The sequence below is a fragment of the Myotis brandtii genome, unplaced genomic scaffold, assembly GCF_000412655.1.
Source record: "Myotis brandtii unplaced genomic scaffold, ASM41265v1 scaffold896, whole genome shotgun sequence".
Taxonomy (NCBI): Eukaryota; Metazoa; Chordata; class Mammalia; order Chiroptera; family Vespertilionidae; genus Myotis; species Myotis brandtii.
Window position 1 is genome coordinate 1,242,890 of NW_005371677.1, and position 25,323 is coordinate 1,268,212.

Sequence of the window (25,323 nt, forward strand, 5' to 3'; positions counted from 1 at the left end):
TGTGGCCAGCCTGCAAACAGCCATCAGCCCCTCACCCAGGCTGGCCACACCTTCATGGGGTGAGGGTCCCCGCTGGGGGGCTTGGCCAGTCTGCCAACTGCCATCAGCCACTCGCCCAGACTGGTCAGGCACCCCAGTGGGGACTCCCTACCCTGAAGAGGCTGTGGCCAGCCTGCAAACAGCCATCAGCCCCTCACCCAGGCTGGCCACACCTTCATGGGGTGAGGGTCCCCGCTGGGGGGCTTGGCCAGTCTGCCAACTGCCATCAGCCACTCGCCCAGACTGGTCAGGCACCCCAGCAGGACCCCCGCACCCTGAAGGGGGTCTGGCCAGCCTGAAAAACGGCCCTCAGCCCCTCACCCAGGCTGGCCAGGCACTCCTATATAATAAAAGGGTAATATGAAAATTGACCCTAACAGCAGAACGACTGGAAATGACTGGTCACTATGACCCACACTGACCATCAGGGGGCAGATGCTCAATGCAGAAGCTGCCCCCTGGTGGTCAGTGCGCTCCCACAGGGGGAGCTCTGCTCAGCCACAAGCCAGGCTGATGGCTGCCAGTACAGCGGTGGTGGTGGGAGCCTCCCCCGCCTCCTCAGCAGTGCTAAGGATGTCAGACTACAGCTTAGGCCTGCTCCCCGCTGGCAAGTGGGCATCTCCCAAGGGCTCCCGGGCTGCCAGAGAAATGTCTGACTGCCAGCTTAGGCCTAATCCCCCAGGGAGCTGGCCTAAGCCAGCAGGTGGTCATCCCCCGAGGGGTCCCAGACTGCGAGAGGGCACAGGCCGGGCTGAGACCCCCCTGAGTGCACAAATTTTTGTGCACCAGGCCTCTAATTTGTGTAATATAAATGTAGTTTCACAAAAACCAAATTTCTTTCTTTATAGAATTGGTTATGGGGTTCATGTTAAACCATAGGAAAATCATTTTTTTTTTTTTTTTACTATATAATCCTGGTGAAAAGCACAACATATTTTTTGCACCAACATAAGTTGAATAACAACTATATCTGACTTGCTTGGAAGTGCTTTCCTTCTAGAAATTTGTTTTTCCAAGTACAGAGGTTTGTAATGATTCATCATATAATTTGTTAAGGTCCAGTTCCTTGTGGGTATTTTCTACCACTGGTAGAGGTTGTATCTTCTAGAACCCAGGGGTGTCTTCCTCTAGGTCCTGGGAACAATCCTTTTGAAATGTAACCTTCAAGAAATATAGGGCCCCTGGCTGTGGAGGCAGGAGCCTAACTTCCATGGGGATGACCAGCATACATCGACAGACCCGTGCACTACATTCCTCAGTGCCATTCCCTCAGCTCTTCCCGTGTTGACTAGTAAATATCCTATGTTTTGTTTTAGGGACGAAAATTATGGACAACTCAGGCTTGAAGAAATGTTACCCTGCCAATGCCCAAGACAGTCTAAAGCCTGAATTTGAAGGTAAGAATAAAGCTTTCTCTTGTTCATGTTTTTGGAAATAGTGGGCATGATGTATTTATGAATGATGCTTTATTTTAACCTGGTGGCTATGGAGGGAGTTACGTTCAGTTGTGATGATACAGGAACTGAAAAAAATAGCAAGTACTCCTGCATTGTTTTACTCAAGCTAGTATTATTTCTTTTCGTCCGTTTATTCAAACTGACTTAGTGGATTCCAAAATTTATATGGGCAATCAGTATAATATGAATTTGGAATATAAAAGAGATACCCTATAGACAGTAAAACCCTTTCATATATCCTTATATTCCTGATCCATCATTTCAACTTTTAGAATCAATTTTTAGAAATGTAGGTTATGGACATATTTACCAGTGAGCCCAAAGATACATGTACCAATGCTCATGGCAGAATTCTTTCTGTTGTAAATGTGAGAGATTCCTTAGAAGAGCATTTACTAAAATATGGTAAGTTCATATAATAGAATACTAAGCGGCACACAAAATAATTATGTATATTGTATAGATTGTATGGTTGTATGTGCTAATACATTATTAAATGAAAAAGGCAGAACATAGGTGTGTGTGTGTGTGTGTGTGTGTGACATGGATGTCTGGGACATGCACAAGGAAATGTTCCTGGTACATTCCCAGGAAGTGGTTCTCAGAGTCAGAGTGAAATTTCTTATTGCACTGTTTAATTTTTTTAAAATAAGTTTATCTATGTTGATCATACTCATTAAATGGAATTTTTTATAAACGCAAATGCTCTTTTCCATAAACTATGAACTGCACAGATGATAATTTCAGGAACGAGATATGCCACTTCACAATACAGCATCTAGTGACATGGGGTGGAATATATTTCCTCCATAGTTTTGATCAATAATAGGCATCCCCTTTGCTTGACAGAGACTTAAAAAGGACAGGGATCCTTTGGTGTGCGTGGCAAATGCGTCCCCAGCAGGAAGAACATCTTGTATAATTGAAGCTGGGGCCCGGGACTGTCATCTAAATCACAGGACACTGGTTCATATCTGGGCCTTCAATACATGTTTACTGATACATCTGACAACTGGATCTTGAACTTCAGAATTGAATAGTTATTACAGATATTCTGTTGCCTGATTCTGCAGAGTGTTGTGCTATTTCCATAGACACCAGGTATTAATCTATTAGATAAAACTAGTTAAATATTCACACCTCTGATCACTGAATTTAAACATTCAATATGGTTTACTAAGACAATTAACTGCACATTTAGGGGAAATGGGCAGTGTTGTGTCTTGGGAAGGGCAGTGGGAGCTTGTTAAAGAGTCCATGACATATGAAGAGAGTTAACCTAAGTCGTATGCACTGAGCGTGAAATAGGAAAAGCAGAGCTCAGAGCCACCCGTTAAGATCCTCTTATCTCCCCGCAGAAGGAAACTGCGCTGTACGTGTTGCCGGTGCTAGTGAGGTACCTCCTATGTTTATCACAAATGGGGGCTGGGAGGCTAGTTAAAAGGATTTTATACTCCTTTGGCTTCAGCACAAAACCAGCTGCAGAAATAACCAGCCCCACCCCCACCATCACCAAGCAAAATCTATTAAGCATCCACATCCACATGGATTCTGTCAGAGCCAGGCTAATGGAAATCAACTCCAATGCAGCCAGCGCAAGGGTCCATGAACACTTTTTATCCTGCATCCCTATTTTTCTTAGAATGCTCTGACTTTTCAGGGTTATAGGATATTGTTTGTTCTTACATTTCATTTCAGTAATGGAGCAGCTCTCAGGCTGAGGAGTTAGACAGATGTTAAACCATATGCAAAAACTCTTTATTTATAGTTATTGGAATTTCAAAGTCATGAGACAATTCACATTTCTGAGTTCGAGGTTGGCTCACTTGAAATTAAATTTAGTATAAACCGCAGGGTGATCAAAAGAGTCTTCTCCTTTGCCCTTGCCCTTCCCAAAGTCTTAACAGAAACAATTCATTCTTGATGCCAAACTTGTTTTTCTTTGACAATACGTTTGGTTTAAGCTCATATTTATCTATCCTTGAAGTTTCTAATTCTCCTTTTCCAATACATCTTGGCTGGGAGTACACCCTTCAGAATGATAGAATCAAAGTTCAAATGTCTACTGACCCTCTGAAATATGGTACAAATAGGTCAAAACTGAAAATAACAGGAGCCCAAATAGATGCAGATGGAAGATGTGTTTACCCAAAGCTCTCTTGGCAGCTGATGACATCATATGAACCATCACCCCTGAATCATGGACTCCAACTAGGATTCCAGATACAGCCCTGACTTATTCAGAAAATTCTGGAGTACAGAGTACAAACCACCCTTGTGTATGTTAAAAACAAAGACAAAAATGACAGAGAAGAAAACCTTCTTTGGATATACCTGAATATCCCTGGGAATTATAACCCAGCTAGAAGACTTTTCATATAGAAGTGGGAGAACACTGAGTATTCCGAAGTGGTGGTTTGGACATTAAATGGCTATATTTTTGAAAACTAAAACTGCTAATACCATCAAGCAAAGAAGAGAAAGTAGATAATTCAAAGTTACTGTAATAAGGATGTCCTATTAGATGGGAAAATTAAATCAAGTTAAATGAGTCCTGTTTCTTGAAAGCACACAGATGTTCACAGATTAAAATTAATCAAAACTCTAGGGAAATCAGAGTTTGATGATCTTGACACATTAAGATGAGTTGTTGGTTTTCAAAAAAGTCTTATTTTTTAAAAAAGGAAGTGACAGAAATATGATTAGAGATCCTAACATTTCAGTAATCACCAAGAATTTTGATCAACTACAGAAAGCCCTCTGAATTATATTATTTCACTCTAGGAATGTGCATAATCCTGGTAAAATAATCATTGCATCACATAAGGTAACTGGGTAGAACTGAGATTAAGAAATGGAGAGGTAGCATTGAAATTCCAGTAATCTTGGTAAAGAAGAAGAAATTATTGTGATCACATCTTTGATATTGTCTTCTGGCTTTCAGCAGCTTCACTTGTAGTTCTTCCTAAAATTAACCTAATTGCTAAAATCTGTGTCTCACACAGAGGGGGGTTTGGTGAAAACTTTGACCATCTCTACAGACATCCATGGATTTGGCTCTTGCAACAGCACTGGCCCTGACCTAACCCTAATCCTAAATGTCACTATTGGAACAAATTATTGTTAAGAGTGTTATTTACAGAAGAAAAGGATACTCATGGGGAGAAGGTCGTTTGATCTCCCCCTTTCCTTCTGTTAGGATCTGATTTTGAGGACAGCTGCTTATTTACTGTGACCATGAGGTGAGACTCGGGCAGACAAAAGGCCACTTATGACGATCTTCAGAGATAGGACTCTAGCTACAGCATTTCCCACCACTCTTCTTTGTCTTCAGAGAAGCACCGCTTTTTTTTCTGTCTCTTCTTGTTGTAAATGTTACCTCAGTGTACATCAGAATCACCCTTCCCCAGAACTTGCCATATTTAAGCATCATTGTCTTCTCATCCTTCTAACCAGGCAGGTCTCAGTTTTAATGACCCTTCTCTGGCATACTTTGTATCTGATCATTATAGCCAATAAAGATTCCCCCACCAATTTTTTTTTATAACAGAAACCTGTAACAGAAATATTTTAATCTTTATTTCATGGCACTTTTTATAATTTTTGTTATACATTTCTGGCTCCTTTAGTCATATCACCCTCTATTATAATCCTGATAAGGGTAGGGGTGCAATATATTTTAAATACCTCTGATACTTGGCCTCAAATCAGGGCCTGTCTAGCATATGGTAGGTGCTTGATGACTACTTGTTGAATGAATAGATGCATAGAACTATTGGTTGATACTTCAAAGTAACACATAGGCAACACCCATATAAATATTTTAGCCCCTTGGAAAATCAAGACATCAGACTGATGAAGAATGAGTCTGATGCTTAAGTGAAGAAATTTAATTCTTATTCTATAATGTTATCTTCCTGTGAACTAACAGTATTGTTAAATCAGTAAGGTCCCTCGATGTTGATGTTATGCATTTTGATTTTTTTGACCATTTTTTTATGTGTATACATTACTTCCAATAACAAGGAAGTTTGAATCACTGTGCTTATTTCACTTTTCATTTGATTATGTACTAAACCAATGAGGACAATTTATTTCAGTAATATGGTTATGAAATTCCCTTTATTAATTTATATCCTTCTTATGAAACAGTATGACATCTTTTCATTACTTCTTGAAAATAAAGTCGCTACATTGTAATAATGAGAAAACAAATCTAACATCAGAATTTTTAATATGTGATATATGGGGAAATTATTCAAGTGATATCAGGAAAAAGAACAACTTGTAATGAAAGGGCAGAAATAATGACATTTACCAGTTAGATTTCATTATTAGCTATATTGTTTAGAAATTATGTATAGCTGCAGGTAAAGGAGACCCTAATATAGTAGCCTAATGAAATTGGAATTTTATTTTTCCCACATAATAGAAAATTGTTTGCCTGTTGATATGGTTTCAGGGGCTCATAAATGTTAGGGATGGGTTCTGGGATTCCCTCAGCCTTTTCATTGTGGTGATTTTGTGATCACAAGATGGATGTTGAAGCTCTGGTCTTCACTTCCCGATTGATTCTGGTCAGGAATAAGGATAAATGAGTCACATTTATTGCAAAATTCTCAGGTGGACTCCACTTATATCATACTCAAGGCCCGGTGCACGAAATTCATGCACGGGTGTGGTCCCTAGGCCTGGCCTGATATTGAAGCGCGAGCCTCTGGCATGGAAGGGCAGGTCCCAGCTAACTCTGGGCCCTGGGCAGCACCTGGGCACCCAGGTCCTCACACATCCCCCTCTGCCTGAGTCATCGGGCCCCCGCCTAGGTGGACTTCACTTATATCATACTCAAGGCCCGGTGCAGGAAATTCATGCACGGGTGTGGTCCCTAGGCCTGGCCTGATATTGAAGCGCGAGCCTCTGGCATGGAAGGGCAGGTCCCAGCTAACTCTGGGCCCTGGGCAGCACCTGGGCACCCAGGTCCTCACACATCCCCCTCTGCCTGAGTCATCGGGCCCCCGCCTGGCTCCCTCAGCCCCTGAAAGCCGGGCAGCAGCCCTGCCCCCCACCACCAGCACTGGTCGCCATCTGCAGGGCAATTGGTGAAGCAAACGGGCTTCACTCGCACCTGCCTTGGCCTGGTACTGCCCGTTCACCTGATCCACCATCCCGCTGTGGTCCCACTCTTGTCCGGGCCCATCAGGGCTGGCAGCGCCTACACTGCTGCCTGCTGCCAACGCCATGTCGCCAACACCTGCCATGTTCCGCGCCACCCCCTGGTGGTCAGTGCACATCATAGTGAGTAGTCGAATTCATGGTCAAGGGGACAATTTGCATATTAGGATTTTATTATATAGGATTGGCTCAAACTGGATCACGCAACTATGCCTAGCTGCAAGGCAAGTTAAAACTATCTATGTTTATGCTCAGTGAAATATGCCAGTCAGAGAAAGACATATACCATATCATTTCACTTCTATGTTGAATCTAATGGACAAAATAAACAAAGTAGAAACAGACTCATAGATACAGAGAACAGACTGAAAGTTTCAGAGGGGTGGGGTGTGAGGGACTGGGTGAAAAGGTGAAGGGATTAAGCAAAAAAACAAAACAAAAACAACAACTCATAGACACAGACAATAGTATGGTTATTACCAGAGATAAAGGAGGATGGGGAGAGATAGAAGAGGGTATAGGGGGCATAAATGGTGATGAAAGGAGATTGGACTTGGGGTGGTGAACACACAATACAATATACAGATTATGTATTATAGTATTATACACCTGAACCTATATAATTTTATTAACAAATGTCACCCCAATATATATTTGTATCATATAATATTTGTATCATATAATATTTGTATATATACACACATTAGAGGCTTGATGCATGAAATTCGTGCAAGGGGCTCAGCCCTCGCAGCCCTGGCTTCATCTGGAAGGTTGTCCGGAAGGACGTCCAGAAGGTCATTTGGCTGTCCAGTCTAATTAGCATATTATACTTTTTTTTTTCTTTTGCTGGATGCCCTGGGAAATCAGGGCTATGTTAATTATAAAGAAAGGAAGAGGGCTGCTTGGTGAAAGAAGTAATAATTTTACCAAAGTAGCCAATTCCCTTTAGGAAAGAAATACGTATGTAGGATGACCCTTTGTGCCCATGGCCACATTCCTAATGCCATCCTGAAACTTTGTGACATGAGATAGCATACATTTTGCAATGTACACTACAGGTGTCCTTTCTCCCATGAGACCACTGTGTATTGGAGAGAGAATGAAAAGGTTTTCATTTTTGTTCATTACCAAAGAATGTCCTCTTTATGATACAAAGTTTGACAATAATTTCTTGTGGAAGAAACACCAGGTCAGAATTTGCCACTGGTATATGAACTACATTGCAAGAGCAAGAAAGTGCTCTTAGCCAAAGCTAAGAACCAACACTCCATAGCTCTTTATTCTGCTGCATGTGGATATTCCAGTGCCCCAGCATTACTTGTTGAAATACTATTCTTTACCCATCATGTTATCTTGCCATTTGGTAGAGATCAAGTGTCCTTAGATATTTGGGTTTATATGTGTGGACTCTCCATTCCATTCCATTGATGGATAGTTCTGTCCTTATGCCAGTATCACAAATACTGGTTATTTGTGATAATAAGTACTTTTTTAGTAAGTATTGAAAACAAAATAAGAGTCCTCCAAACTCTTTTTTTGCAAGGTTGTTTGACTATTATGGTTCTTTTTAATTTCTATAAGAATTTTAGGACCAGCTTATCTAATTCTGCAAAAAAGGCAACTGAAATTTCAGTTGGGATTGTGTTGAATCTGTTATACATTTGGGGAGTATTGCCATCTTAACAAGATCGCCTTCCAATCTATGAATGCCTTTGCATTTGTTTAGATCTTTTTTTCTTTTGAAGATGTTTTTGTCCTTTTCAGTGTGCAAGTTTTCTATTTCTTTTGATAAATTTATTTGTAAGTACTTTATTTTTGTTGCTATTGTGAATAAAATTTTCTTAATTTCATTTATAGATTATTCATTGCTTTTGTATAGAAATAGGACAATTTTTTTCTATATTGATCTATTATTTAGAAAGGGATTACTCAAGATTTCCTATATTATAATAAAATCATGCCATTTGAAAATAGAAATAATTTTTCTTCTTAATTTTCAAGGTTTTTTTTTTTCTTTTTCTTACCTAATTATCATGGCTAGAACATCCACTACAGTGTAATGAAAAAGATGAAAGTGACATCTTTGTCTTATTCCTAATCTTAGGGGAGGTGTTTTAAGTCTTTTACCATTAAGTGTAGTGTAGTATTTTGTTGTTGTTGTTTATTTGTTTTTGTAGGTGGCCTTTATTTGGTTGAAGAGATTTCTGGCTCTTCCTAATCTGTTGAATTTTTTTAAGCATAAAAGGGTACTAAATTCTGTTTATTTTTTTTTCTGCATTTATTGTGATGATTGGATGATTTGGATTTTGTCCATTTTTCTATTAACATGCTGTATGGATTTATTTTATTAAACTGAATAAACCTTGTATTTCTAGAATAAACCTGACTATGTCATGGTGTATAACTTTGTTTTGTTTTGTTTTGTTAATCCACACTAGAGGATATTATTCCATGAAGACATTTCTGGCTTTTCCTAATTTGTTGAATTTTTTAAGCATAAAAGGGTACTAAATTCTGTTTAATTTTTTTTCTGCATTTATTGTGATGATTAGATGATTTAAATTTTGTCCATTTTTCTATTAACATGCTATATGGATTTATTTATTAAACTGAATAAACCTTGCATTTCTAGAATAAACCTGACTAGGTCATGGTATATAACTTTGTTTTGCTTTGTTTTGTTAATCCACACTAGAGGATATTATTCCATTGATTTTTACAGAGAAAGTAAGGGAGAGAGACTGAGAGGGAGAGACAGAGAAAGTCATCGATGTGAGAGTACACATCGATTGGTTGCCTTCCTCCCATGCGAGACCAGGGCTAGGGATTGAGCCTCAACCGAGGTACATGTCGTTGACCAGACTCGAACCTGGGACTCTTTAGTCCGTGCAGGCCGATGCTCTATCCACTGAGCCAAACCCGCTAGGGCAGTGTATAACTTTTTTTCATATGTTTCTAGATTTAATTTGGTAGTATTTTGTTGAGTATTTCTGCATGTATATTTATAAAGAATATTAGTCTCTAGTTTTTGCGTGTGACAATATTGTCAAAATTACCAGAGTAAAATTAGCTTCATAGAATGAATTGAGAAATGTTCCCTCCTCTGTATTTTTTTTTTGTAAAGAATTTGTGAAGTTATGTGTTAATTACCTTTAACCATATTTTGGAATTCACCAGTGAAGCCATTTGGTCTTGGACTTTTCATTATTGGAATTTCATCTGACATCTATTTATCTATCTATCTATTTTGTATTACTGTTTTATCTGGTTTATAGGTCTATTCAGATTTTTTAAATTTCTTCTTGAGACAGTTTCAGTATTTGTATCTTTTTAGGAATTTGCCATTTCATCTAGATCATCTAATATACTGACACACAATTGCTCATAGTATTCCTTATAATCTGTTTATTTCTGAAAGAATTGTAGTAATATCTCCATTTTCAGTTCTCACACTTATCTAATTTGGATCTTCTTTCTTTCTTTTTCTTGATCAGTCTTGTAGAAATTTGAATTAATGGTAGCGGAGTAAAGTTTAAAAGCTCTTCTTCAATTCAGAGGAAAGCAAAGCAAAAAGACAGAAACGCTCATAAGATGGTTAAAGTGAGTAATATGGAAGAAAAGGAAAACATATAAAATAGTTATTGGTTTTCCAAAAATAAAATTACATTAAAGAAGCACTGATCTTAAATATGAAAACTTATTTGAGCTAAAGGATAAATGAAATTATAAATTTAAAATGATTACCTATAACATACAGAATCAATGAAAAAGTACACCCAAATATATTAATAAATATTTATTTTATTTCTACCATGTAACAAGTACTTACCTTATATGTCAGACATAAATCAATTTACATCTTGCTTATTCTTCACAATCATACTATGAAGTAAATCTTAGTTTGGTTCCTATTTGACTGATGAAAAAATAGATTGTATGTGAAATATAAAAGAAAGTCAACTCACTGACAATTGAATTGTGGTTTCCAGGGGTTGGGGAATGAGGAGAATAGGGAGATGTTGGCCCAAGGGTACAACTTTCAGTTGTAAGATTAATGAATTCTGGGACTGTAATAAACAGCATGATAATATAGTTTTTTTAAAACAAGGAAAATAAAGGTGCAGAGAAATTAAAGAAACTTTACTCTGGTCAGAGAGCCAGTATGAAGCAGGACTAGGATTTTGATCCATGGATGTCTTTCTCTGTTGCTTTTGCTTTATAAATACAATCTTCTACTTGTGGTTTTCCCTTGTACTTACCATGCTCATATGCCCAACATGTTAAGGGCACACCTCGGAGATACTGCAGGTTCCATCCCATAATTTTAAAAAAATCACAGAAAGGGAATCACAATAAATCTTTTAGCTAGTGAAGGGTCCTGCCTATGGTTTGTAAAAAACATACCCGAGAAAGTGCAATAAAGGAAAGTGTAATGAAACAAGGTATGCCTGCACTGATTTGGTTGTTGATTAAAAAATAAGATTACACATATATGTTGAATTATTCAACAAGCTGATAGAGTTTACTAGAAGTATCTAATATTGACTTCTAATTGCATATAATCAAATTTATATCAATTGAATTCAATAAGAATTAATTGATTTTCTTTCTGTAACTTAAAGTAAGTCCAGGATGCTCAACTGAATAGATATAATTTATGCTGTTGTTCCATGTCCAAAATGAGAAGCCTGCATCTACTAAGGATACGCACTGCTTTCTTGCTGGGGTTCTTGTCCCAGCATCAAGAAGGGTTCAGGAATCTGGAAAAGGGGCTGTGCGTAGATGACATAGGAATCCAGAGACTAATAAAGAGTCTGGAGACGAGTTATAATTTTGAAAGGCATAGGGGGTCAGACGACCTTCAGCTAAAGGAACTGAAGACTCCCTCCTTGTCTAGGACCCTTGCTTTTATTAACACAATTTGTCCTAAGGCAAGGTGGAGATAATACACTTCAAAGGGTAAGGTTTCAAAGGGTACAGAAGCATTGTCAGTTTGGGGAATAGCCTACGGCTGTTCAGGTGTTTGGCCAGTAGGAGGCAATAACATGTAGATTAAGATGCCCTTTAACTGTCTGGCAGCCACAATCAGTTTCCTATTCAGATTTGGGGAAATGCCTTTAGCCATTTCCAACAGGTGACTACATGTGTGACTCAACCCTGTTGAGTCCCCAAGTCTCATCAACCTTTTGATGAAACTCTTGAAATTATGACATGCTGGAATTGGTCTACGGCACTTTCTGCCTTTAGGTTTGTGCAATTTACCTCATGACTCAGCTCATGCATGTGGCAGTGTAGACCTGAACTAGAACTTGGGGGAATGAGACAAATACACAGACACCTCAGACTCAACAGGCGATGCCTTTTCATCCTTGGCCAGAAACTTTCCAAATATGTGTTTGCATCTTAATGAGATTAGATGTACAATTTCTCAGAAAGAGGCTACAGCAAAGTAGGATCAAATAAGCAAAACACCATCTGAATTGCTGGAGAAACGTCTGGTGACAGGAATAGACAGCAATAGCTGGATATTATGTGACATCATGTGAGCAGCATTTAAAAGGTGTTGTAGCCCTTTAATGGGCCTTCGAGGAGGTTACAGAAAGCAGCATGGTTTTAGAACATCGCCTTTAAGTATTCTTTTCTTCAAATGGCACCACTCTTCCATTTAATGGCAGGTTTGAGTTTAATTGCAGAGTTTTCATTGTGTCATTGAGAAAGTTATATTTGGGTCCAGAATGTGTGGGTGTGATTTGTGATTCAGTCCTTAGCATCTGGGTGTCTTACCCTCTCTGTGCCTTGGTTTTCTCATTGACAAAGGGCTGCCTTGGTGCTTAAATAAGCTCAACTGATAAAGAAGTTAGAGTAGGGACTGGTACCCAGCAGCATTGCAATCATGTGAATGGCTTTTCTATGATTACCCCAAAGCTAGATTTTTTTTTTTTCAAGCCACTTGCCAACTGATCTCCAACTAGGTATTAGCTATTTCAGTTAAGGTGTTTATACTTAAAGGTAGTAATATTTAATTAGGTGTTTCCCTAAGATTAGACAATTTTTTTTAAAAAAAGAAAAGAAAACCTTCAAAGTCCTAAGGACAGGACATCTAATTGTGGAATTTCAGACACTCTGTGTCAGGCCCCAAAAGGGTCGCTATCACAGTGGTTTGTGTGCCTGGCTTTCTCCATCTGTCTGCAGTGGAGGTCGGAACAAGGAATCAAGAGAACAAACAAGACCTAAGCTCATGGGAGGAAATGGGCACAGACTGAAGAAAGAGCAGAGGGAGCCTCTCAGGACGGTATACACTCAAGCTGCTTATTGGTATGAAGTTGTGACATTCTCAGATGCTACTGAAATGATTTGTAGTTTCACTTGGCTTCTGCACAGCTCTACTTGAAAACATGGGAATGCATGACAGGTTGGCTTAGTCTGTTTACAGAGCAGACATTTGATGAAATTATCTGAACGAGAGAAGTGTGCCTGTAGATGACGAACCTCAGGGACTTTGACTATCCTCCCATAATTTTATACTTGCAAGGAATCTACATGAACTCTTGGGAATAACCAACCAAGTAAACCATGAAACAATGAAAACAATTTAAAAAAATGGTAGAACTTTTATTCCTCTCATATTTCTAGGATTACACATGTGTGTCTGAGTTGAATGTCGGCAAGTAGAATGATTTAAAAAAAAAAAAAAGAAAAGAAAGAGGGAAAGAGAGACAGAGAGAAAAAAAGAAAGGAAGTAAGGGAGAGAAAAATGTTGGAGATGAAAAAGTTCTTGAAGTAAAATAATAAAATTAAAATATTATCAGAGTGGGGGTGTTACTTCACTCTCAAGCTCTGTGTGGGGAGCAGTCACTTAACCTGATGAAATGGTGACGGTCGGGAGGATCAGAGAGGTGAAATCTTGACTGCTGTTCTTTGGCCCATGGATGGCAAAGGTGATGCTCTCTTCCTTTGAGTTATTTCCTGACATTTTCTCCTGATATATGAGCCATTCTGTTCAAGGCACTTTAAGAAGGCTCCCTCTGAAAGATGCTTAGGAACCTGCGCTGGCTTTCTGTTTCTTCCCTACTTCCCCTGATGAAACCCTTTCTTGAAATCCTAAAAGAGGCAAGTTGGGGTGCAAACCTCCAATAGTGGTGAATACTAGGCCGTTAATCCTAGTGTTTCAGGAGGCTGGATGAAGCCTGTCAAGACAACCTGTTAAAGAGTACTCCTAACTCGCTTACTATTTGGAGAAAGTTCTCCTGGTCTTCCTATGCCTGGTGCTTATTGAGAGAGCTATTGCTGAACGAGAGGAATGCGTTCTTTATAATGATGAGGTCATTTTTATGCTTATTGGTCTTCCAAGCAAGCTATTTCTTCAAGACTAAAGTATTTGAGAGAGAGCACAAAGATAATGACTTATCGAAAGGAACAAAAGGAGCTTTTTTTTGTGTCTATGTGTCCAAGTATTTTATTAAAAGTTTTAGTGGCTGCTCGGAGAGCAAGGTGTCTGTGCCTTTAATCATTTTCATTTTAAAAACAGAGCCTTCTATTTCCCCATCTTCAGCTGTCCCAGAGGGCAGCCAGGCCAACTTGAACAACATCAATTTCTCTTTATGACAAGCCTGGTGCTTCCCCAGGTCTTCAGAACTGCCTAAAATGTCTGGGAAAGTAGATTATGAAGAGGATATTAGAATTGTAAACAAGAACAATTTTGTAATAAAAACCATATATTTTCTCCATTGGACTTTGGGCTTAATACTGCGGCAGCAAAAGTGTCACGAGTCATAATTTGTTGATGGCTACTGAGCATTAGTTACAGTCAGCGCGTGTGCGGAAAGGGCAAGTCCTCCTGGCATCCCATTAAAGCAGATCTCGGATGGGTAATTGCGATTTCATTCTTCTAATGCATCTCTTCCATTCGAGTGTTCATTGTGGGACCCGATGAAAAGAACTTGTGTGTTACAACTTCCCAGGCTGCTCACAGAGCTGTGTGCCCTGATGCAGAGGTATTTTGCACACATTTAAAAGATCGATGAATAGTGAATATGAAAGGATCACCTTACCAAAAGGCAAAGGAGACCCATGTCCAACCGTGGAGTACCTTCAAAAGGTTTCGGGGGGGATCTTGATTGGATTGTTGGGAAAAAATGAGCGTTTCCCTCACGGCTCTGTGTTTCTTCAGCAGCACATCCCCACCTCCATCCATCTATTCATCCTCCCTGCTGACAGGGTTTATGAGTCTGATACAATGAACTAAGAAACAGTAGGTTTTCCCCAAGAAACAGAGTGCTCTTCTTTGTCTGCAAGGAAAGTGGAAGCCGCGTGTGAAATGCAAGCATTATCATCCTTTCATATCATCAAAAGGGCGATCCTTTTGTCTCAAGGAGCATGTCAGCTGGGAAAGTTCTTACTGCGCTTAACCTTTTGTCTTCCCAGCATTCACCGTTGTGCTGATTCCCACAGAAGGACCCTGAACATATCATCCTAAACACATAATTTCCGAGGACACGGTTTCTGTTTGCATTTCCTATCTGCTTTTCTTATACTCAGTGGCCCACATTCCAGAATCTATTCCTTGTGTTTAGTTTTGCCAGAGAAACAAAGATGCACAGAGCCCCTCCATTTCCATTGAGATCTTTTCCTGTCACAGGTAACAGAGACCACTTTTATGTTTTCAATTAGCCAAGACTTCTTCGCACATCTGTGTGATGGCACAAGCATAACAGCACATGTTTGAAAAAAGGACAATGGCTGTCCTGACGAAGGCTAGAGTAAGATCCCAAATACTTTAAATAGGAAGTGACAAGAGAAGGCACATGGTGCTTTATGGAATCTTTTTAAATATTATGATTTTTAAAATAAGGGCAGAAACCTCTCATCCCTATTAGCATCTCATTCCCATTCCTGCAGCCAGGACATGTAGGGAGTCAGCTTCATCCTTGTAGGGGGGTCAGGTTAGTGTGGGGGTCTTTCCGATAGGCTGGGGGTCTTTCCAATGAGTTGGAGCAGTGGGATCCAACTCCGAGACACAGCTCACTCGGGCTTGATACCCCGTGAAGGACAAAAACGAACACTCTTCCATTACTTAGGCACCTGTCCAGAGCTTGGAGACGCGCACACAAATTTCCTTGTGTAGATTTCGCCTAAGAGAGCAGAGATACCACCTCGCCTTCTGCGTCTGATCAGATGCGAAAGCGGGGGCAGGAAGAAATGAGTATCCCATTGTATTTTTTCATGAAAAAGCCCGAGAAACAGAAACGTCCTGAGCACTGGCAGAGATGCCAGTTATTTTCAAATGAAAAGGGCTATTTGTTTCCAAATTACAGCAGCCACTGGAATGCATGCGTTTATGGCTCCGGAGTCCTCATTTGGCGCAGTAAAATTACCTTTCAGTAATTTAGTCACTGGGGCTTCGTCCTGCTGGCTGGTCAGAGCGATCAGATAGCTTGCAGCTGCGGGCTGAAGCCCGGCCATTTTTTCCCCCCAGGACAGGCAGTTAGCTATAGAGCCATCAGGGCGGCATCTGTCATCCCGCTAGGCCCAAATTGTTTTCTATGATGGATGTCACAGTCTGTATGATCAAAATAGAAGCCCTGCTGCTTTTAATTGCAAAATCGGACTACTTGCACATTTGTTATTATGCCGGGGTTATTACCTCACACAAAATGAATTAACAGGTGAAAATAATTGATGAGAGGAGTCTAGGGATTTTTAGCCTCTTCAAAGAGACTTTGTAATTATGGCCTAATGAATGTTCTGAGACGTATCTGTGGGGGGCAGCATGAGACCACCAAAGATCTCTTCAGATGGATGATGAATTCGACCGAATTCTACGGTAATGCTGCTTAAATTTACTCAGCAATTAGTGTAATAGGCCTACATGACTCATAATAACATACTGAGAATTTTTAAATACGTTTGTTCCATCCATCTATAAATTAAGCTACTTACTTCAGCTTTCTTCCCAAGGTGACGGAAAACGTGAACGAATCGGACTTTCTCAAACAAAGACAGAGGGCAGGGGTGTGGGTTTTGGAAATACCTGGCTGAATGCCGTTGGCACCTCCGATCATTTCTCTGCCCCTCTCCCAACAGCCTGTGAAAGGAACCTCCCCGCATTTTGTCCAAATATAGTTTTCAGAGTCTCGGGCACGTAGAGACCCCACATCTGTCCCGTGCAGTACGTAATCTAAAGGTGTTGTGAGCTGAAGGAGTTGCTCTTGGCTTTCTGACCACGCTTCCATGGGGATGTGGTCATATTTCAGAGTCACTCGGCCCCTGAATGCATCCAGAGTGATGGAGGCCAGCATCCCGCCGGCCTCCACAGCCTGAAGCTGCACAGCAGGAGCCCCTGTCCCCCAAGCACAGGAGGCCTGTCCTGACTCGCCAGGGGCAGCCACAGGCTGGGTATTGCTCCTCATGTCCACCTACTAGTAACTAGGTACAGGCTGGAGCTGGGAGATGGACAACCTAACCGTTACAAGGGCAGCAGCATATTATTAAATAATAGAGGGGACCCTTTAAGGAAAAGAAAAACAACACACAATTATACCCGAACAAATCATGAGCAAATGTCTTTACATAACCATATATTATCCACATGCTATGGGATTCCAATTCTTAGGGTAATCCTTCAATTAGCAAGAGGCAAAGTTACATTAATTGTGAGTGCTATTCTGAGAAATGTGAAGAAAGGAAACCTCGAGACGAAGATAATCTGTAGTTACAAGTAAAGGAGAGAAAAAGAAGTGGAAAGCGGAACTGTAAGTTTCCAGAAATTGTAAACTCAGTAAAAGGGTCACATGTTTAAAAACAGCTGCGTTCATGTTTTTAAGTGACGGGGAGCTTTGTCACAGATTCAAACCAGATTAGTTCATCGATATTTCTAGAAGACATGTATTATTTACATTGTTCTTGTGCCTTTTGTCACACACACTCTCTCTCTCCCCTCATCCCCCCAACACCTTTCCTGCCCCAAAAGTCAGTAGCGTCTTTGTAAAGCATCTCTTCTAGTTGAAGTAGTTTTTACAACTATTTGTTGTTCTTGTCGTAAGTTTAAGTGAAAGGCATGAGATTGATAATGAGGTGACTCTTTTTACATTATGTATATAGCATTATATATAATATTAAAATGTAATGATGTATACGTTATATATAATATTAAAATGTAATGATGTATATGTTAATCTTTACAGACTTACTGTTAGCATTTCATATTTAAGAGAATATAATATCAAAGAGTCTCAATAACAGGAAGGGAAATATAATGAATGCAAGGCAGGCAGGCCCTGGGTGCCCACATGTGAAACAGGCTGTGCTCACTCCTATCAGGCTGCCTGTCACTTCGGACGCATTTTTCATAAACCTTCACACGCCTGCATGTATCTGCAGTATAAGCCCCAAGATGAATTCTCCAAAGACACTAACAATAGATAAATGCTTTTTAAACAAAATAGTGCATTTGAGAAATCTGTTACAAAGGTAGGAAGGTCATACACTCAGACTTCAATTGTATCAGACGCTAGAGCACCGATCTGTAATGTTACTTTATTGTGGTCTTCACTGCAATTCAGAAGTTAATGCTGTAAAACTTTGAAGCCCGTTTCATTTAAATGCTATTGGATCGTTGTTATGAAACACCATGGAAAACACTCAAGGGATCCCAACTTGAACAACAGCAACAAAAGCAGGTGAAAGAGTGAATATCTAAAAAAATATATATTTTAATGAAGCTTGGATACAATTTTTCAAGTATGAATGGTAAAGACAATTCAAAATGATGTTCATAACACCAACCAAAGAGCAATAGATAACACAATTTAAATCTCACAATAAGCTGTGCGCACACAAATAGATGTGTCTTATCTGGAAATGAAGAGCAGAGGGATTGGGTGCGCTTATGATAGCTTAGTGACAAATGACGCGCACAGAGTGCAGCAAAATCGCCTCTCCAGCGGCACCAGCCCTTTCTTCCTGTCTCTTCTTCCTCTGTATATAACATGTTCAGAAGTACAAACGTTTAGACGGTGTCTCGTGTCTACCAACAAGGACCAGTCAATGGTGTTGGTATGCTTACCAAAGACATTGTGTTTTAGATGAGAAAATCTCATGTTCTTTTCAACGACTACAGACTGTGAAGAAGTGAGGAGTTTGTTTTATTCATGGGCCACTGCAAAATAATTCTCATTGTCGTAGGGAATGGTGAGCTCATAGGGTCTGAATCACTGACTTACCAGACACATTTGTTTCCAGGAAAAGAAAAGATTCTGTTCATAATTGAATGAGAATGCAAATAATTCCTTGATAATGCTAGAATTTTGGGAGTGTCCGTCTGCCCCTAGCCTGCTATGAGCTCTGTGTAATTAAATGGAATTGGATTTTGGAACTGGTTTTATGTAGATGGCACTGATTTCTGAGTAAAACCCCATTCGAACGCCTCACTCTGATGTATTGCATCAATAGATCATCAGAAGCAGTTGTCATTCCAATGATGAATTAGTGTAATACATGAGAAGGAGACTCACTGATGATGTATTCAGTGCTCAAAGATGGCAGTGTCCAGACAAGAAATGGGTCCAGTAAGGAAGCCGTTAGAATTACAGGATGCAGTCAGTCAGCTCGCAGTGCTTTTCCAAGCCTGTGTGGGGGGCTATGCTCATATATTGGTGCCAAAGCCACTTTTAGGAACCTCTCCCTGGGGCAATGATCAGAGTGCAGTTTTCCCATTTCAAAATAATTTCCACTGGTGAACTGCAAGCCACTATGCATACATGTTTGGTCACCATTCAGTATTTTAGTGCATGTCAATGTCTGTATTGGCAGAAAACTTTGTGTATTGTTAGTGCTGGCTTGTGCAAAAAAATAAAAAAAATCTGTCGTAAGCAGGATTTTGTGGGATGGTACTGAACTATATGATAGTAACAGCAGTTTTCCAACGAATAGTTTCTGCCAAAAGGGAAGCTGTTGCCAGTAAGTGTCTCCATGCCACCAATCATGGGCACAGCTTCTGGTATTAGCTGGAGAGGCAGATATTTTAAGTACAACATTAAACTTGGGTCTGACTGTCATACATTTTCTGCTAATAGAGCTTGCAACACCTACTATAAATGTAGATGAATTAGAGACTCCCAGTGACCTCCATCTACCTCCTGCTGGGCTTTTTCTAAAAGGGTAAAAGAGAGAGTTGTAAATGTTTATAACATGGGGCTAAAAAGGCTTTTTTATGCAATGGAATAGCAGTTACTGTTCACCTTCTTACAGCAGCTGATTGCATCATAAATAAAACAGTAGGGCCAGGGCTAGTCAGCCCAGCTGTGGGAGGGATGCATTCAGATAGCAGCCAAAGGCACTGGGGAGGGGCAGGAAGTTTCTTCCCAGGCCTGGGCTGGTAAAAATGTGGCTGCTGTAGTGTGCGCATGCCTGTGTGCGTGTGTGCGTGTGGGGTTTGCAAAAGAGGAAGTGGTGGAGGAAATAGAAAAGGAAGAGATGCTGAAGGCAGGCTTGTTCCTATTTTCTAAGCTGGGCTGGTAGTGGCTTTCTTAGAAGACTTTAAACAACCAAGTTCAGAGCAGGAGAATGCATTTGGAGGGAAAAAGGGGACATTCTTTTTCTACTTTCCGATATCATATCATTTCTTAAATTTTAGACAGGCAGATCGCTTTATGAGTTATGAATGATAAGTAGGAAACCTTTCAGCGGACTTCTTTAACCACCTGGGTTTCGTCTAAAGCCTTAGAAAATGTTGGGGAAAATGTACTGCCTACTTTACACTAACAAGAAAAATGATTTTGAAAATCTTAATGCACCTAATCCTTTTTAAGAGTGATTATTTTGTATAATGCCCATTAAAGTATTCATTCTCCAAAATGCACTTTGGTTTTCCATAACCCTAATACTCAGTTGTTTTTTAGATTTGTTAATAACACTGATAAATACTGAATTATATGATGTAAGTTATCTTAACACCTAGGACCTGAGGCTCTGCATATAGGCCTGAACCTGAGGAAGAACAGATGTCAGGTAAATTTTTAAAATATATTTTTGTAGCTCCATAAAACACCAGAAGAAATAAATCACGAACATAAACTCTAAATTGTTACACTATAGCTAGCCACCAATTATTTTTATGTGACATAAAAATGGTTTTTCACATTAAGTGGGTATAATTTTGTCATATATTTCAAGACACACATGTATTCTTAGTTTTGCCTCAAATATATTTGCATAACACAGGTTTAATTATTTGTGTAGAGAGTTTAAAAAATCTTTACATTGAAAATGTCCATGATTAATTCAGTAAATATTTGCTATAGACTTCCACATTATTAAGGGATGTATATTATCATGTTTGCACACAGCTAAGCAACAGTGCTAACAATATCTAAAAGAAAAACCCTGGAGATTTTCTTTGCTTTAAGTAGTAGAAACAATTTAGATACGGTCCCAGACTTCCTTTCCCTCCCTTCACCCCTCCCTCTCTTCCTTCCTCCTCCCTTCCTCCCTTCCTCTTCCTTCCTTCCTTCCTTCCTTCCTTCCTGCCTTCCTTCCTGCCTTCCTTCCTGCCTTCCTTCCTTTGCCAGTTTGCTCAGTGGTTAGAGTATTGGCCCAAGGACTTGAAAGTTTTCCAGTTTGATTTCTCGTCAAGGGCATGTACCTCGATTGCGGGCTCAATCCCCTGCTCTAGTTGGGGTGTGCATGGGAGGCAACCAATCAATGTGTCTCTCTCGCATTGATGCTTCTCTCTCTCTGTCTTTCCCCACTCTCTAAAAATCAATTGAAAAATATGCTTAAGTGAGGATTAACAACAAATAATAATAATACACATACCCCAGAAAAATAAGAATATGGGGGTTAAAAAATCTGAGCTAAGCTAGTCATGTTGAAAAGTTTGGGGTTTTGAAACTTTTATTCTAATAGTGCAAATACTCATTTTACTTATATTCCCAATCCTATATAATAAAAGCCTAATATGCTAAGTGTCCAGTCATCCATTCAACCAATCAAAGTGTAATATGCTAATGATATGCTAATGATATGCTAAGGCTGCTCAACCACTCGCCTTGACATGCACTGACCACCAGGGGCAGACAGTCAACTGCTCAACCAGTCGCTATGATGTGCACTGACCACCAGGGGGCAGAGACTCCGACTGGTAGGTTAACTTGCTGCTGGGGTTTGGCCAATCGGGACTGAGTGAGATGGGCCGGACACACCCTGGAGCCCTCCCATGGTCTCTCTCTGGCTGGCCAACCTCCCACGTCCCTCCCCTGCCCTGATTGTGCACTGGTGGGGGCCCTCAGGCCGGCATCCAGGACCCCTCGGGGGATGTCGGAGACCTGGTTTTGGCCCTATCCCGCAGGCCAGGCCGAGGGACCCCACTGGTGCACGAATTCATGCACCAGGCCTTTAGTATTTTAAATAGTATGAAAGAGAGCTACAAAATTTTTATGTGCTTTAAATTGCAGTAAAGAAAAACAAGAAATGGAATCCTAACAAAATATGACCTTTCAAACATTCACCAACATCTAAGGTGGCATTAAATCTAAACTTAGAGCTGATATATGTCACATTGTCACAGAAGTAACAGCAATCAGAAAATCCAGAGTTCTCATACACATTGCAGGAGGTAAACACTGATCAAAGTCATTCCATGGTGTGTAATTCTTTAAAATTTTAAAGAAATGGAATCCTAATAAAATATGATCTTTCAAACATTCACCAACATCTAAGGTGGCATTAAATCTAAACTTAGAGCTGATATATGTCACATTGTCACAGAAGTAACAGCAATCAGAAAATCCAGAGTTCTCATACACATTGCAGGAGGTAAACACTGATCAAAGTCATTCCATGGTGTGTAATTCTTTAAAATTTTATTTTACTGTATAAACAAATGAAATGCACTATGCCACATATCTCTCATATTATTTTTCTTATGGAGAAACTGTTTAATCACATTAATATCTGCATTACTGGAGTCAAGAGTAAACGTTAGTTAAAGGTGAGATGAGGAGCATGTTCTCCTTGTGCGCACCTGAGACAGAAATAGAAACCTGCTTCAGCAAAACACAAATCTGCCCCTTCCCCCTGATGCTCATGCAGAGCTCATCCATTCAGTACTTACTCAAAGGATTTGCTGAAATTCCAGCTAGTGCTCCCATGGACTGTTTGATAGAGGCATTTCTTTGCTTAACTGGTGTTGCAAAAACACCTAAGTGTCTCCACGGACTTTTTCTTGTAAATCTACCCCCTGTATCACAGCAGTTTATCAGCTTGCATTTATGGTTTCCCACAGAATGTGGTGATTCTATGATGATCTTGCCTATGTCTTAATTCTAGCTCCCTTCCCACACCTTGCCTCCCAATGGGTTTGTGTGTGTATTTTTAATTCTCCCTGTTGAAACTGAATATTTCCTTCTTTCTTCCCTTTCCTTCCCTTCCCTCCTCTCTCTTCTTTTCTCTCCTCCCCATCTTTTTCTCTTTCCCTTTCCTTCTCTCTTTCTTTTTTCTTCCTCCCTTCCCCTTCCCTCCCCTCCCCTCCCCTTCCCCTCCTTCCCTTTTCTTCTTTCTCTCTCCTATAGGAAATAGTCCAGGTTCCTCTCTTTCAGCTACATAAATGTTGCCTTTTCATGTGATGGACATTTCCTTCATCGCTTCTCCATCTTTCAGGCTGTCTGGTCATCTCATTCTGGAAATGACTCTTTCTTTTTACTTTTCACATGAAGAGTTATTTTTCCCATGACTTACCTTCACCTTCGTGGACATAAGAACCCGATTGTGCACTGTGGTGCAAATAAAATCCAAAGTTATCAAGAGAAAAATTAGCATTAAAAAACCATAAGACCACAAACAATAGGGCTTTGTGTGATTTTTATAACTGCATGTAACTCGTTACTTTGGCAATAATTGTTTGTGCTTCATTAACATACAAAATGGTTTTATAGACTAACTCACACACAAAAGAAACCATTTTTGACGAGAGCCTTGCTTTGTTTAATGTTAGACACCATTGCATTTACTTTCCTAACACAACGGTTCTAATTAGTACCTAGCACTCACCCTGAAGTTTTCAGCTTGAGCACTCTGAAGGTGACAGTGGAGGCACAATTCCATGGCACTTTTTGTCAGTACCTGTCAAAATACAGCTAAGCCTTTAGGAGTTGTGATCTAAATATCCATGCGGGGGTGTGTGTGTGGGGGGATTAATAGTCCAGAAACAATATGTTTCTAGATAATTTTTAAAAATAAAATTGCACATTACCCTTGCTTATAAACAAAATGGCATTAATACTACCCCATTAAATGCAGCCTTTACAAAACTACATTTGTCCTAATAATTTCTTAGCATTGTTTTTATCCTCTGGACTGTGCATAGTTGCCCAATTCATTTGATTTTACCTTTTTGTTGAAGTAGCCCAGGTAGATAAATAGCAACATTTTAAATGAATTCATCTGTGCATGCACTCTTTCCAAAGGTGATTAGCGGTTCATCTTAAAAGCATGAAAAAGATCTGTTTAACTGCACCGAAGAAGTGACTCTATCAGGCCAAGACCTTGAGAACCTGTCATGAAGAGTCCAATTTCACTCCGATGGGGAAAGAGCAGAGGTCCTCATTCGGGGCCTGTCTCTGGTTGGGAGAGAATGCAGATTCAGAGGCCTGGGGGCGGATTCCCCAGCTGTCCTTGAACCCTGGGTCCTTCCCCTCAGGACTGCTTCTCAAAGGCCACAGGCCGGAGAGGACTGAGTTTATCGTGAAATGCCACCACTGTGAGCCCTGACTCCCCAACATATCAAACAGAAGACCTGTGACTTTGGGGAAAATGACACATAAAAAATAGATTGGTTTAACCCTTTGAGTGCCAACCAATATCCTAGGAACTATGCTAAAATTGCCAAGGCATTTTGAGTTAAGGTTTTTAAATTTTTTTTTTTCCCCACATAAAGAGTGAACTACTAGCATCATAGTGACACTGCAGGGGGAGTGCGATAGCGCTCCCGGCACTTTTGGTGAAAGACAGAAGGAGCGCCATCGCGTTCCCCGGCACTCTAGGGGTTAAACCTCTATCCATTACTGGGCTCACAGGGAATTGTGTGATTACTTGGGGGGGGGTGGTGGTGGTGGTGGTACTAGATTGATGTAATTTTTTCCCACAAATTTCTAAAATAGTTTATATTCTAGGTAACTTAGGTTTTGTCTAAAAATAAATTTACTAATTTTCCCAAACTGATTCATTAAATTAGTACCCTTTTTCAAATTTTTTCTTTTACAATTACAGTTGATATACAATATTACATTAGTTTCAGGTGTACAACACAGTGATTAGACATTTACATAACTTACAAAGTGTTCACTTGGCTAAGTTTAGGACCCATTTGACATGATTCGTAGTTATTAAAATGTTATTAACTATATTCCTTAGGCTGTACTTCACATTCCCAGGACTGTTTTTATAACTGGCAATTTGTACTTCTGAATCCCTTTCCTTTTTTTACCTATCCACCAACCTTCCTCCCATCTTGCAATCATCAAAATGTTCTCTGTATCTATGAGTTTGTTTCTCTTTTGTTTGTTTATTTTGTTTTATTTGCAACAGCATGGATGGAACTGGAGAGCATTATGCTAAGTGAAATAAGCCAGTCAGAGAAAGATAAATATCACATGATCTC